The 14,075-nt window shown below is 39.4% G+C and overlaps 1 protein-coding gene across 6 annotated transcripts in view; it reads right to left on the bottom strand.

The window, feature by feature from the left end:
* ikzf4 (IKAROS family zinc finger 4) overlaps window positions 1-14,075 on the bottom strand; it is a 140,126-nt gene that overhangs the window by 42,910 nt on the left and 83,141 nt on the right. The gene's annotated exons all lie outside the window — the stretch shown is intronic.

The following is a 14,075-nucleotide window of genomic DNA, read 5'->3' as shown; positions in this document are numbered from 1 at the left end:
AAGAATTTACCTGTGTGGGTAAGGTTTATTCAGGTGCACCTGGAGAGTGGGTAAAAATAAAATTAAAATTTTAATAGATACAGGAGCAAGTCAATCTTTGATGGTGAGAGATGAGGAGATATGTACTTTGGAAGGAATCTTGCTAGGAAAAGGTGGTAAACTGTGAATTTCATGGTGAGAAGAACAGTGTTCTATTATATAAGGTGAGGTTGCAGATTCCAGTGAAAAGTGATGGTAGGAGTAATAGAGAGATTCTCTGTTCTGGAGATGGAATTTATCCTTGGGAATGATACAGCTGATCACAGATGGGAGTGATGCTGACTATGGTTGAAAAACCAATAGAAAATCAGGCAACTGAGGTGTAATAGGAAGAATATCTTCGGATTTTTCTTGACTGTGTGGTAACAAGGTCACAAAGCCACAGGTTGAAACAAGAGGAGAAATCAAAGAACAAAGATAAGAATATGTTATATCAAATGGTTGAGATAAAAACAAGAACAGCTGGAAGACAAAGTGGATATTTTTTTATTTCAGAGAGGTTAGTTGAGTTACAACAAAAAGAAAAAAAAAGCAGTTGGATCAAAAAGTACACACAGAAGAGAAATCTAACTGCATCCCAGAATGTTACGATCTTAAAAATGATATTTTGATGAGGAAGTGGATACTATCACATATTCAGGCAGATGAAAAATTGGCAGAAGTTCATCAAGTTGTATGACTGGTTGATTATATAAAGAAGGTGTTGCAGGTAGCACACGTTACCAGTCATTTGGGAGTCAGAAAAACCCAAGCTAAAATACAAAAATATATTTATTGGCCAGGACTGCATAAGGATTAGGTTGAATTTTGCTGGACATGTCACACGTGTCAGGTAATTGGAAAACATCAGGCAGTGATAAAACCAGCACCTTTAATACCCATTGCACCATGTGAGGAGCCTTTTACAAGAGTCTTGATCGATTGCGTAGGACCCCTACCTAAAAAAGAAGTGAGAATCAATATCTGTTGACCATAACAGATGTGTCTACGAGATGTCCAGAGGTCATTTTATTATGCAGTAACATGGCTAAAAGGATTATAGAAGAGTTACTTAATTTTGTTTTTAAACCAGATAGGAACTACCTACAGGGACACAATCAGAACAACGATCAAATTTTACATTGAAATTATTCAACTAAGTTATGGATAGCTTCAGAATAAAACAATTTAAATCAACTGTATATGATTCAGAATCGTAAGGAACATCAGTATGGTGGCATCAAACTTCAAGGAGCATGTTGAGGGCTTGTAATCATGACAATCCAGAGGATTTGGATAAAGGAATTCCATGTGCACTTTTTGCAATTAGGGATGTGTCTAGTGAATCAACTAAATTCAGTCCATTTGAATTAGTTTTCGGACAGAAGGTGAGAGGACCACTGAAATTAATTAAGGGGAAATTAGTAAGTCAGAGTTCACAGACACATATTTTGATTGTCAAATTTTAGGGAAAGATTAAATAGAGCAAGTGAGTCAGTTGGACAGCATTTGAAAGAAGCACAGCATGTGATGAAACAGGAAGCAGAGACAAAATCAAAAAACCGCAATTTTACTGAAAGAAACGACGTGTCGTGTTACTTCCTATGGTAGGTGACACTTTAAAAGTCAGGTTTAGTGGGCCTCATCAAATCAGAAGGAAATTGAGTGAGGTGAATTATTTGATAAGAATACCAGAGAGAAAGAAAATTCTCAGTGTGTCATGCGAATATGCTCAAATGTTATTTTGACAGGGAAGGAAAGCAAAAGAAGAATGTGGTACTTGTTGCAACTCAGAGTGAATCCAGATAAATTTGCAGTTGATCTTCTTCAAACTAAATTGGAAAATTAGGAAGTTCTCAAAAATTGGGATAAGTTATTGAGCTACCTTCCAGAGGAAAATCAAAATGACCTGAAAGAGTTATTACAATCACATGGAGAGATATGTGGGAATAAGCTGGGAAGTACTAACATGAATAGGAAGGGTTTGGAGGGATATGGGTCGGGTGATGTCAAGTGGGACAGATTAGGTTGGGATATCTGGTCGGCATGGATGAGTTGGACCGAAGAGAGTGTTTCCGTGCTGTACATCTCTATGACTCTTTGTTTACACATGATGTAGAAATAGAAAATGCTGTTCCAAATAAGCAACATCCTTATAGACTTAACCCTCTAAAGTTGGCACAGGTTCAAAAATAGACTGAATGCAGCTCAAACACGATATAATAAAAATGAGTTGCAGCAAATGGAGCTCACCCACAGTGATGATACCAAAACCAAATGGTACCCAACATTTGTGTTGATTACCACAACGGTAATGCAGTTTCCAAATCTGATTCATATTTTATTCCACAGCAGGGATACTATATTGAGAAGCTGAGACAAGCAACTTCTATTTCGAAGCTGGACTTACTGAAAGGATACTAGCAGGTACCTTTATCCGAGAGAGCAAAAGAAAATTTGGCTTTCATGACACTGAATGTACTTGACTGGTTTAAAGTTATGCCATTTGGTACGAAAAGTGCACCAAGCTACATTTCAAAAACAAACCAATAAAAGTCATTACTCAACTGTGTGGTGTACATTGACAATCTGGTGATTTTTAGTCACACATGGAAAGAATATTTGGAGCATCTATTGGAATTGTTCAATTGACTTCAGAAGGCAGGCTTGGTGATAAACCTGGCTAAAGAGAGTTCACAAAAGCCCAAGTCATGTTCCGAGGCCATATCAATGTACATGGACAGATGCCCCCACAGGATGCGAAAACAAAGGGAATTTGCCATACCATCAAAGAGGGAAGTACTACGATTTCCAGGACTCAGTGGTTTTTATCGAAAATTCATACCGAATTTTAGCAAGGTGGTTGCTCCACTGACTAACATGTTGAAGTGCAGAAAATTTCAGTGGATGGAGGAATGTCAGAAGGCATTTGACAGCCTGAAAGCTGTGCTAACCATTGCTCCAGCATTAGTCACACCTAATTACGCAAAGCCATCCAAGGTAGCTATCAATGTGCGTGATGTCAGTGTCAGTGCTGTACTCTTCCAAAAAGATGACAAGATAGAAAAACCTATTGGGTATTTTTCCAGAAAGTTGAATATTCATTAACAGAAATATTCCACAGCTGTGAAGATCACCTTGAGCTTGGTGTTGGCATTACATCATTTCAACATTTATGTTGCCAGTAATGTGACTGAGGCAATTGTATATACTGATCATAACTCCTTTATCTTTAAATTTTTCTAAAAACATTAAAATACCAGACTGTTTAGATGGAGTTTATTGTTACAGCCATTTGATTTGAAAATTATATATGCGGCAGGCTGAGAGAACATAATTGCTGAAGTATTGTCACAACTTTAATGAAGGAAGATGGAGGTTTTTGGTGGTGGATGAAACAGATTGAAATGGACTGTCGTAATGAATGTTTGCATGCTTAGAGTTAATGTAATGTATACGTATTGTAGTGTACTAATGGTGTAAGACTAAAGGTTTTAAAAATGAAGCCATCTTTGTACATTGATGGTTAATTTGTTTTTAAGGGCAGGGGGGAGGGAGGGAAGGTGTGACAATACTATGACTTTAAGAGTTGTACTTTGTCCTGTTTTTTTTTAAATGAAGGGAGGTTGAGACAGAGGTATGTTCCAAGCCAATAAACAGCTTATGAAGCCTTGGGTTTTTTTTTGAAAAAGTTGGAACAATAGAAGCAGCACAAAATGGATGGAGTCAGCCTTCTATAGAACCACTGTTTCCATTTAGGTGTGTCTCTCTCTCTCTCTCTCTCTCTCTCTGACACACACATACACACTCTATTTTACTGACCTTTGCTTGGGAAATAAGGCAGGGCAAATGACTGACATCTCAGCGGGGCAGCACTTTGGGACCAGTGATTATAATTCTATTAGTTTTAAAATAGTTATGGAGTAAGGCCAATTTTGACAGTATCAGGCAAGAACTTTGAAAAATTGATTGGGAGAGGCTATTCACAGATAAAGGGACAGTTGGAAAGCAAGAGGCCTTCAAAAATGAGATAGTGTGTCCAGAGGCAGTATGTCCCTATTAGTGTGAAGGGTAAGGCTGGTAGGTATAGGGAATGCTGGATGACGAGAGAAATTGAGGTTCTCGTCAAGAAAAAGGAGACATGTATCAGGTATAGACAGCTGGGATTGAGTACAAGGGCAATAGCAGTAATCTTAAGAGGAATATCAGGAGGGCAAAAAGGGGATAGGAGATAGTTTTGGCAAATAGGGTTAAGGAGAATCCAAAGAGATTCTAAAAACATTAAGGGCAAAAGAGTAACTAGGGAGAGAATGCAGCCCTTTAAAGATCAACAAGGCCATCTATATGTAGAATCGTGGGAGATGGGCGAGATACTAAATGACTATTTGGCATCAGTATTTGTTTTGGAGAAGGATATGGAAGATAGAGAATGTAGGGTAATAAATAGCGAAATCTTGAAAAATGTCCATATTACAGAGGTGGTAGTGTTAGAGATCTTAAAACACAAAAGCTGGAAAACTTCCCGGAACTTGATCATATGTATCCCAGAACTTCGTGGGAAGCTAGGGAAGTGATTCCTGGGCCTCTTGCTGAGGTATGTGTATCATCGATAGCCACAGATGTGGTGCCAGAAGACTGGAAGGTGGTTAATGTGGTACAATTATTTAAGAAAGATGGTAAGAAAAAGCAAGGGAACTATAGACCCCGCGAGCCTGATGTCAGTGGTGGATAAGTTGTCGGATGGGATTCTGAGGGACAGGATTTAAATGCATTTGGAAAAGCAAGTTCTGATTAGGGATAGTTAACATAGCTTTGTGCATGGGAAATTGTGCCTCACTGACTTGATTGAGTTAGTTTGAAGAAGTGACAAAGAAGATTGATGACGGCAGTACAGTGGACATTGTCTAAACAGACTTCAGCAATGTGTTCAACAAGGTTCCACATGGTAGGCAAGTTAGCGAGCTTAGATCACATGGAGTACAGGGAGAACTAGCCAATTGGATACAAAATTAGCTTGAAGGTAAGAGACAGAGGGTGGTGGAGGGTTATTATTTGGACTGGAGGCCTGTGACCAGAGGTGTGCCACAAGGATTCATGCTGACTCCACTGCTTTTTGTCATTTATATAAATGATTTGCATGTGAATATAGACAGAATGGTTAGTAAATTTGCAAATGACACCAAAATTGGTGGTGTAATGGACAGTGAAGAAGGTTATCGAAGTTCATCAAGATCTTGATCAATTGGGTCAGTGGGCTGAGGAGTGACAGATGTTTAATTTAGATAAATGTGAGGTGTTGCATTTTGGTAAGGCAAATCAGGGCAGGACTTATACAGTTAATGGTCAGGTCCTAGGAAGTGTTGCTGAACAAAGTGATCTTGGAGTGCAGCTTCATAGTTCCTGGAAGGTGGAGTCACAAGTAAACAGGGTAGTGAAGGCGGCATTTGGTACTCTGGCTTTTATTGGTCAGTGCATTTAGTATAGGAGTTGGGATGTTATGTTATGGCTGTACAAGACATTGGTTAAGCCACTTTTGGAATGCTGTGTTCAATTCTGGTCTCCTAGCTATAGAATATTGTTAAACTTAAAAGGGTACAGAAAAGTTTTATAAGAATGTTGCTAGGGTTGGAGGGTTTGAGCTACAGGGTAGGCTGAATAGACTGGGGCTATTTTCCCTGGAGCATTGGAAGCCAAGGGGTGACCTTGTAGTGGTTTATAAAATAATTAAGGGCATGGACAGGGTGAATAGACCAAGATGGTTTTCCCAGGTTAGGGGAGTCCAAAACCAGAGGGCATAGGTTTAAAGTGAGAGTGTAAAGATATGAAAGGAACCTAAGGGGCAATGTTTTCACGCAGTGGATAGTGGGTGTATGGAACGAGCTGCCAGAGAATTTGGAAGAGGCTGGTACAGTTACAGCAATTAAAAGGCATCTGGATGGGCACATCAATAGTAAGGTAAAAAACAATGACTGCAGATGCTGGAAACCAGATTTTGGATTAGTGGTGCTGGAAGAGCACAGCAGTTCAGGCAGCATCCGAGGAGCAGTAAGGGTTTAGAGGAATATGGACTAAATGCTGGAAAATGTGAATAGATTAATTTAGGATATCTAGTTGGCATGAACAAGTTAGACTGAAGGGTCTGTTGCCATGCTGTACATCTCTATGAATCTGCTCTAATGCTTATTAGTGCTTACCTGCAGTTTATGTTCTTTTTCTCAGTTACCCTATCCAGTCTTAACTAATCACTCAACAGATACGAGGTGCACATAGTTAAATACTGAACAGTTAAACACAACAGAAGGGCCCTCTTGTGGCACACTTAAGTTTTCCAATAGAGTTAATTAAATCAAATCTTCTTTCTTTGGCTTGTATTTTAACCAGGGGATAAGAACAAAGTGTGCTTTACTTAAAGCCAGGTAGTATGACCAATTACACCTGGAACACATCTTACATGTGCCTCTAAATAAGACGGGTCTAGGTTATCTCCTAGATATATCTGCAGGGGGTTTGGTTTGGTCTATATCAACAGTGACATCATTCCACCTGCTTGCCATATTGGTTCAAAACAGTTTAAAACTAAAAGCACATGCTTATGGTGGGCATGATAGTCTGAATAGCATCAGATAAGGGTATAGATTCTAACACGATTGTGGAAAATATACATGTAATTAATTCGTAAGTCAAGTCTATCAGATCTTGCTCAGTAATAACAAATTTAAAACCTATTTTAAAGCATTGCACTTTGAAAAGTAATATTTTCCATGTATTCAAACAAGTTCGCAATGGATTTCACTTATTAGCTCCCTCCTCAGATTTCCCCCAATATGGAGAAATTTTCACATATATTAGAACAATGGACACACTGGAAAGTGATTTTAATACACAGCCTTGTAATTAAGTTCATATATGAAAAAGTGCAAGAGTAAAGTCACAAAGTAACTTGCACCAGCTATTCCAAGAGTGCAGTGTTAAATTACTTCAAGGTCCAACATTCATAATATTAAAATGTTTTATTTTATTTGTAGACACGTTAACAAATACATTTATGGATTTGCAAGAAGTAACAAGGGGGTTAGCATTTCATGGTTCAGTCTTGGTTGATATAGAGACCATATGTAACAGCAGACTGGGGACATATCAGATGTCAAACTTGGAAAAGCAAGATTATAGGTTGGTTTGATGAAGTATCTCAGTGTAACTGCAATATAGAACAAAGAAAGAACCACCAATAAAGTCACTTTTCAGAAGTTAGGTGTCAGCCTGGTGAAATGGCAACACAGAATTACGTGCATGTCAAACAGTGAAGTAGCTTTTGACAGAGCTAAGCCATCCAGCAACCTATGGATCAGATGCAAGCTCTGCAGTCCTGCCAGTCGTGAATGGTGGTGAACAACTGAAAAAAACCAATAGTGAAAATTCCAATCGTCATATGATGAGGGAGCCCAGCACATCAGTACAAAAAACATATCTGACATCCAAGATAAAGCAGCCTACTTGATTGGCACCTTGAACATTCACTCCCTTCACCACCAGTGCACAGGGGCAGCAGTGTGTACAATCTGCAAGATGCACTACAGCAAACAACAAGGCTCCTTCAATGTAAAAACGTTTGAAATAGAAGTAAGCCATTCAAGTCTGTTCCCCTATTTGATAAAGATAAGGTTGATATGTTTGCATTTTGACTCCCACATTCTCACATGCCCCAATTCCCCTGATTAACAGGAATCTCTCCACTTTTGCCTTAAAATATTCAATGACCTGACCTCCATCACCTTCTGAGGCAGAGTTCCAAAGTCCCTCAACCCTCAAAAAAAAAACCTCATCTCTGATCTAAAACGGTGACCTAATTTTAAAACAGTGTCCCCTAGTTCTGGACTCACCCACACGAAGAAACATCGTTTTGATGCCTATTTAACAAAGCCATTCAGGGTCTTGTATACTTCAATCAAATCACCCCTCACTCTTCAAACTTTAGTGAAACTAATTCCAGTCTATCAAATTTATGCACATAAGACAACCTACACATTCCAGTTATCAAGTTAGTAAATTTTTGTAAATCTAGTCAGCTTCTTCCAAACGCATGCTGTCCAAACCCAAGCAGAAGAGCAGCAGATGCATACAAACACCACCATCTGCAAGTTCCTTTCCAAGCCACTCACCATCATGACTTGGAACTAGATCACTCCAGGTCAAAATCCCAGATCTTCCTTGCTGACAGGACTGTAGGTGTACCTACATGGGCTGTAATTTTAAGGCAGCAACTCACCACCATGTTCAAGGGCAATTCGGAGATGGGTAATAAATACCATCTGTCAGTGGCAACATATTCTATGAAATAATACATTTTAAAAAAAATTGGGTGGACTAAAGCTGGAAATTTGTTTCAAGTAGTTGAGGCACTGTTTAGCCTCATTGATTTTTCCAGTTGACAAACAGCTGAAAGTAGTGTGGTAGAATATTTGCAGGAGGGAATAAGAGCACTTGTGACACTACTGCAGGTTTACAGATAAATAACTTTGAATGCACAGAACAATTTGTTTATTAAATTTGGCTTTTTTTGTTGCAGAAAATAGCTCAGAACCAGTTATGATTTTAGACTTCTCCTAGACTTAGTAGCAAAGGCCTCTATCTCAACAAACTGGAGCTTGACCTTGTAAACCCAATAAGATGAAAATATGATATAACCCAATGGTTGAACAGAAATGAAATTGTTGTTGTAATTAGGTCAGAATGGTTACTGGCTCTTGAGCTGTTGTAGGCTTTGGGCAGTGAAAGAACAAATATGCTGTCCAGACTCTGTCTTAATGTATAAAGTACAGAATAGATTTACTTTTAAGTACAATATAGAAGAAAGCCAAAATAGAAGATTACATTTGATTACAAACGTCACTAACCTCTGCCTTCTCAGATTAAAAATAATTCCGATGTGATACTTCACTTAACCTGCACATGACTAGACCAACACTAGAGATGTCCAGCACAGAAACAGACCCTTTGGTCCAAGTCGTCCATGCCGACCAGATATCCCAAATTAATCTAGTCCTATTCCCTAGCATTTGGCACATATTCCTCTAAACCCTTCCTATTCATATACCCATCCAGATGCCTTTTAAATGTACCAGTCTCCACCATTTCCTCTGGCAGCTCATTCCATACATGCACCACTCTCTGTGTGAAAAGGTTGCTCCTTAGGTCCCTTTTAAATCTTTCCCCTCTCAACTTAAAGCTATGCCCTAGTTTTAGACTTCCCCACCCCATGAAAAAAACCTTTTCTATTTACCCTATCCTCACCCCTCATGATTTCATAAGCCTCTATAAGGTAACCCCTTAGTCTCTGATGCTCCAGCGAAAATAGCCCCAATCTATTTAGCCTCACCTTATAGTTCAAAAGCTCCAACCCTGGCAACATCCTTGTAAATCTCTTCTGAACCCTTTCAAGTTCAACAACATCCTTCCTCTAGCCAGGAGACTGGAATTGCTCACAGAATTCCAAAAGTAGCCTAACCAATGTCCTGCACAGCCGCAACATGACCTCCCAACTCCTATACTCAATATTCTGACCAATAAAGGAAAGCATGCCAAACGCCTTCTTCACTATCCTACCCACCTGTGACTCCACTTTCAAGGAGCTATGAACTCGCACTCCAAGGTCTCTTTGTTCAGCAACACTCCCCAGAACCTTACCATTACGTGTATAAGTCCTGCTAAGATTTGCCTTTCCAAAATGCAGCACCTCACGTTTATCTAAATTAAACACCATCTGCCACTCTTCGGCCCATTGGTCCATCTGATCAAGATCCCGTTGTAATCTGAGGTAACCTTCTTTGCTGTCCACTACACTACCAATTTTGGTGTCATCTGCAAACTTATTAACCATACCTCCTATGTTTTCATCCAAACCATTTATATAAATGATGAAAAGTAGTGGACCCAGCACGGACCTTGATCACAGGCCTCCTGTCTGAAAAACAACCCTCCACCACCACCATTCTGTCTTCTACCTTCGATCCAGTTCTGTGTCCAAATGGCTAGTTCTCCATCTATTCAGTGTGATCTACTCTTTGCAAACCAGTCTACCATGAGGAACCTTGTCGAACACCTTAATGAAGTCCTTATAGATCATATCAATTGCTCTGCCCTAATCAGTCCTCTTTGTTACTTCTTCAAAAAAAAAACTCAAGTTCATGAGACACGATTTCCCGTGCACAAAGCCATGTTGACTGTCCCTAATCAGTTCTTGCCTTTCCAAATGCATGTAAATCCTGTCCTTCAGGATTCCCTCCAACAACTTGCCCACCACTGATGCCAGGCTCACTGGTCTATAGTTTCCTGGCTTGTCCTTAGCACCTTTCTTAAACAGTGGCACCACGTTAACTACCCTCCAAGTCTTCCAGCACCTCACCTGTGACTATCGATGATACAAATATCTCAGCAAGGAGCCCAGCAGTCACTTTCCTAGCTTCCCACAGAGCTCAATAGGTCAGGTCCCGGGGATTTATCCATCTTTACTTAAGGCATTTGGCCAACTAGTCTTTGGTTGTGCTTATATTTCACATGCATTTCCTTCCATTCCAACTGAAGCTTTCAGCATTTTTCTATTCCCTTTTGTCTCATGCAGCCGCCTAGTTTCCTTTGAAAGCATTTAAGCCATTTGTCTCAATTATTTCCTGGGGCAGCATGTTCCATAACAGCATCACAAGTCAAATAACCAAATTTGCTGATGACACAAAGTGAGGCAGCACTGTAGACAGTGTAGATGATGGCATAAAATTACAAAGTGATATTAATGGAGGTGGTGAATGGGCAAAATTGGTAGATGGAGTTCAATATAAGCAAGTGTGAGGTTATACCTTTTGGAGCAAAAAGGATAGATCGGGATAGTTTCTAGATGGTATGAAGTTCAATATACTGGATGTCCAAAGAGATTTGGGGGTGGGACTCAGGTGCATAGATCTTTAAAATGCCACAAACAAGTGCAGGAAATAATCAAGAAAGCTAATGGACTGCTGGCCTTTATCTCTCAAGGACTGGAGTGTTAGGGTGCAGACATTATGCTGCAGTTACACAAAACCCTCGTTAAACTTCACTTGGACCCTGTAAGCAGATTTGAAAAACAAACTATTTCCAATGGTTGGGAATTCCAAAATTCAGGGGCAAAATCTAAAAATTAGGGTCAGACCATTCAGGAGATATGTTAGGAAGCACTTTTACACAACGTGTAAGATATTTGGAACTCTCTTCCAGAAATGGCTGTTGATGCTAGATCAGTTCTTAATTTTAAATCTGAGTTACATCTTTTTTTGTTAAGCAAAAGGTATTAAGGGCTATGGGCCAAAAGCAGGCACAGTATATGGAGTTAGGCCACAGATCAGTCATGATCTCAGTGAATGACAGAACAGGCTCGAAGGGCTGAATGGCCTACTCCTTTCCTATGTTCCCGCTTCAATCAAAGTTGTTTCTCATTTCCATTTGTCAGCATTCACATCTGAGTCAGAGGTTTGTGTGTCCACCCCATATTCAGAACTTGAGCACAAAATTCTAGGTGGACTCTCATATTGTGGGAATGCTGTACCATCCATGGTGGTGTTTTATAAGTGGAGACCTTTCAAAGACACGAGATTAGCCCCTCTCAGGGGGACCAGAAAGGTCCCACGGCACGAGCTCAAGCAAGATCATGGAAGCCATCTCCAGTAAATAAAAACCCGAAAGAACTGCGGATATTGTAAATTAGAAACAAAAAACAGGAATTGCTGGATAGGTTTGGCAGCATCGCTGGAGAGAAATCAGAGTTAATGGTTTGGGTCAAGTGACCCTTACTCAACTTTCCAACAATTCCTGTTTTTGTTTGAGTAATCTCCAGTGTCCTGGCCAATTGTTATCCCTCTATCAATATTGCAAAAACAGATTATTTAGTCACATTAATATTGTTGTTTGTGAGAATTTGCTATACAAAAATTGGAGGCCACATTTCCTATTTTGCATCAATGACTAACTCCATTTCAAAAGTACTTAATCGGCTGTAGAGAGCTTTGGTCATGAAAGGTGTTAGATAAATTGGATATTCAATCTTTGGATTAAAGATGTTAGAATGTATCTTGTACTTATTCTCCAACATGTGAAAACATTTCTCCATGTCTACTCTGTCTAACTCATCTATTATAGAACATCTATTAGGTCACCACAAAGTCTCCTCTTTTGAGAAGAAACTCCAACTCATTCAATCTTACCCAGCAGTTGCAATCACTTGGTTTATCCTGAAAACAGTAGTTGAGAACATATGAAGTAAGAGGCACAGACCTGTCAGCTCCTCAAGCCTCCTCCACCATTGAATGAGATCATGGCTGATCTACCACCTCAACTCTATTTTCCCCCCACATCCTTCCCACGTCCCCCGATTCCCTGAAAGATCAAAAATCTGTCAATATTAGTCTTGAAAGGACTCATTGATGTAGCACCTACAAGGTTCTTCTTAGTCCTAAATGATCAATCCCTTATCATCATGAGACTGTGCCCATGCCCCAACCAATGTTCTAGATTCCCCAGCCAGGGGGAAATAATCTCTCAGCGCTGTGTATTTCAATGAGATCATCTTTCATTCTTCTGAACTCCAGATAATACAGACCCAATTTACTCAACCTTCCATCACAGGACAACACTCTCTCTCATCCCGAGAACTCATCTAGAGAACCTTTATTGAACTTATTCTGAGGCAAATATATCCTTCAGATATGCACAGTATTCGTAAGTATGGTTTTACCAAAGTCCTGCACCATTACAGGAAGGTTTTCTTATTCCTGCAATGAAGGCTAACTTGACATTTGCCTTCCTCATTGCTTGCTGCACCTGCATGCTAATTGTGTTCTTTGTAAGAGTACACCAAACTGTCTGAAGAACATATATGAATAACTGAATAATCATGCCTTCTTGAAAAGATTCCGCTTTCTATTCTTACCAAGAGAATGATCAGCTTCACACTTCCCCACAATATACTCCATCTGCCATTTTGTTGTGCACTCCTTAACCTGTCAACATCTCCTTGCTGCCTATGCCCTCGTCACAGCTTACGTTCTCATTTAACTTTTTAAAAAATTAGCAAATTTAGATAAATTACCCTTAGTCCCTTTGTCCAAGTAATTAACGTAAGTTCTGTTGCCTCCTTTAAACCTCAGAAATACAATGCGATGCAGTGTGAAAGCTGTGCAGAATAGTACTATCTGGACAAGTGTAGAGGTGTTACAGTATCAAACCATCTTCAGACAGCTGAGACCTTTTCAACTTTGTATTCTCTCTAAACAGCAAAACGCAAGGCGTTTTTGCTGAAAATGTCACTTTTATTCAGAAGTATCAGCTTACATCTGTGGAGAGGGAAACAGAATTAATGTTCCAGGTCAGTATTCTCAAGAGGGGACAATGATTAAAAACATTACCACTTCTCCTCTTTCCACAGATGTTGCCTGACCAGATTCTTTCACACACCCCACCCCCAGCATTTTCTGCTTCAAGTTAAATTCCTGAATAAACCTCCTTTCCCTTAATATATTCCAAATATTCACAAATTATTTCCCTTAAAACAATTTTGCACCAGAAGGAGTAACACAACTGTGAAACTAATTGCAATATTTTAGGAACTCAGATAGGTTGCAGAAAGATGCTGCTAAACTGAGTAACCAAATCACACAATTATTTTTTCAGTTGACCAATAATTTAATAAAGTGAAACAGCAAAGTAACATTTAAAAAACTGCTTGTAAGATTCTACATCATCTGCAGAAGCACTATATTCAGCTCTCAAGTACTTTGTTTATTGTGAAGTGTTTTAGGAAGCCCTAAGGAGGCGGCTTTCCAATCTCTGAAGTGGAAGAAGTTACGCACTGCTTCAATCAAAGAACTTTTATTTCACCATGGACATGTTTAACCAAAATAAAAATAAGCCTTCCCCATTATTCTCCACATCTACAATTTATTATTTACATTTAAAGCTGACAGGCATAAAGTTGGAAGAACACAGCAAGCCAGGCAGCATCAGGAGGTAATGAAGTCAATGTTTTGGGTGTTACC

Source organism: Chiloscyllium plagiosum, chromosome 43 (genome assembly GCF_004010195.1).
Source record: "Chiloscyllium plagiosum isolate BGI_BamShark_2017 chromosome 43, ASM401019v2, whole genome shotgun sequence".
In the NCBI taxonomy this organism is placed as follows: domain Eukaryota; kingdom Metazoa; phylum Chordata; class Chondrichthyes; order Orectolobiformes; family Hemiscylliidae; genus Chiloscyllium; species Chiloscyllium plagiosum.
Note: the sequence above shows the minus strand (reverse complement) of the source record. Positions and strands in the feature narration are given on the sequence as shown.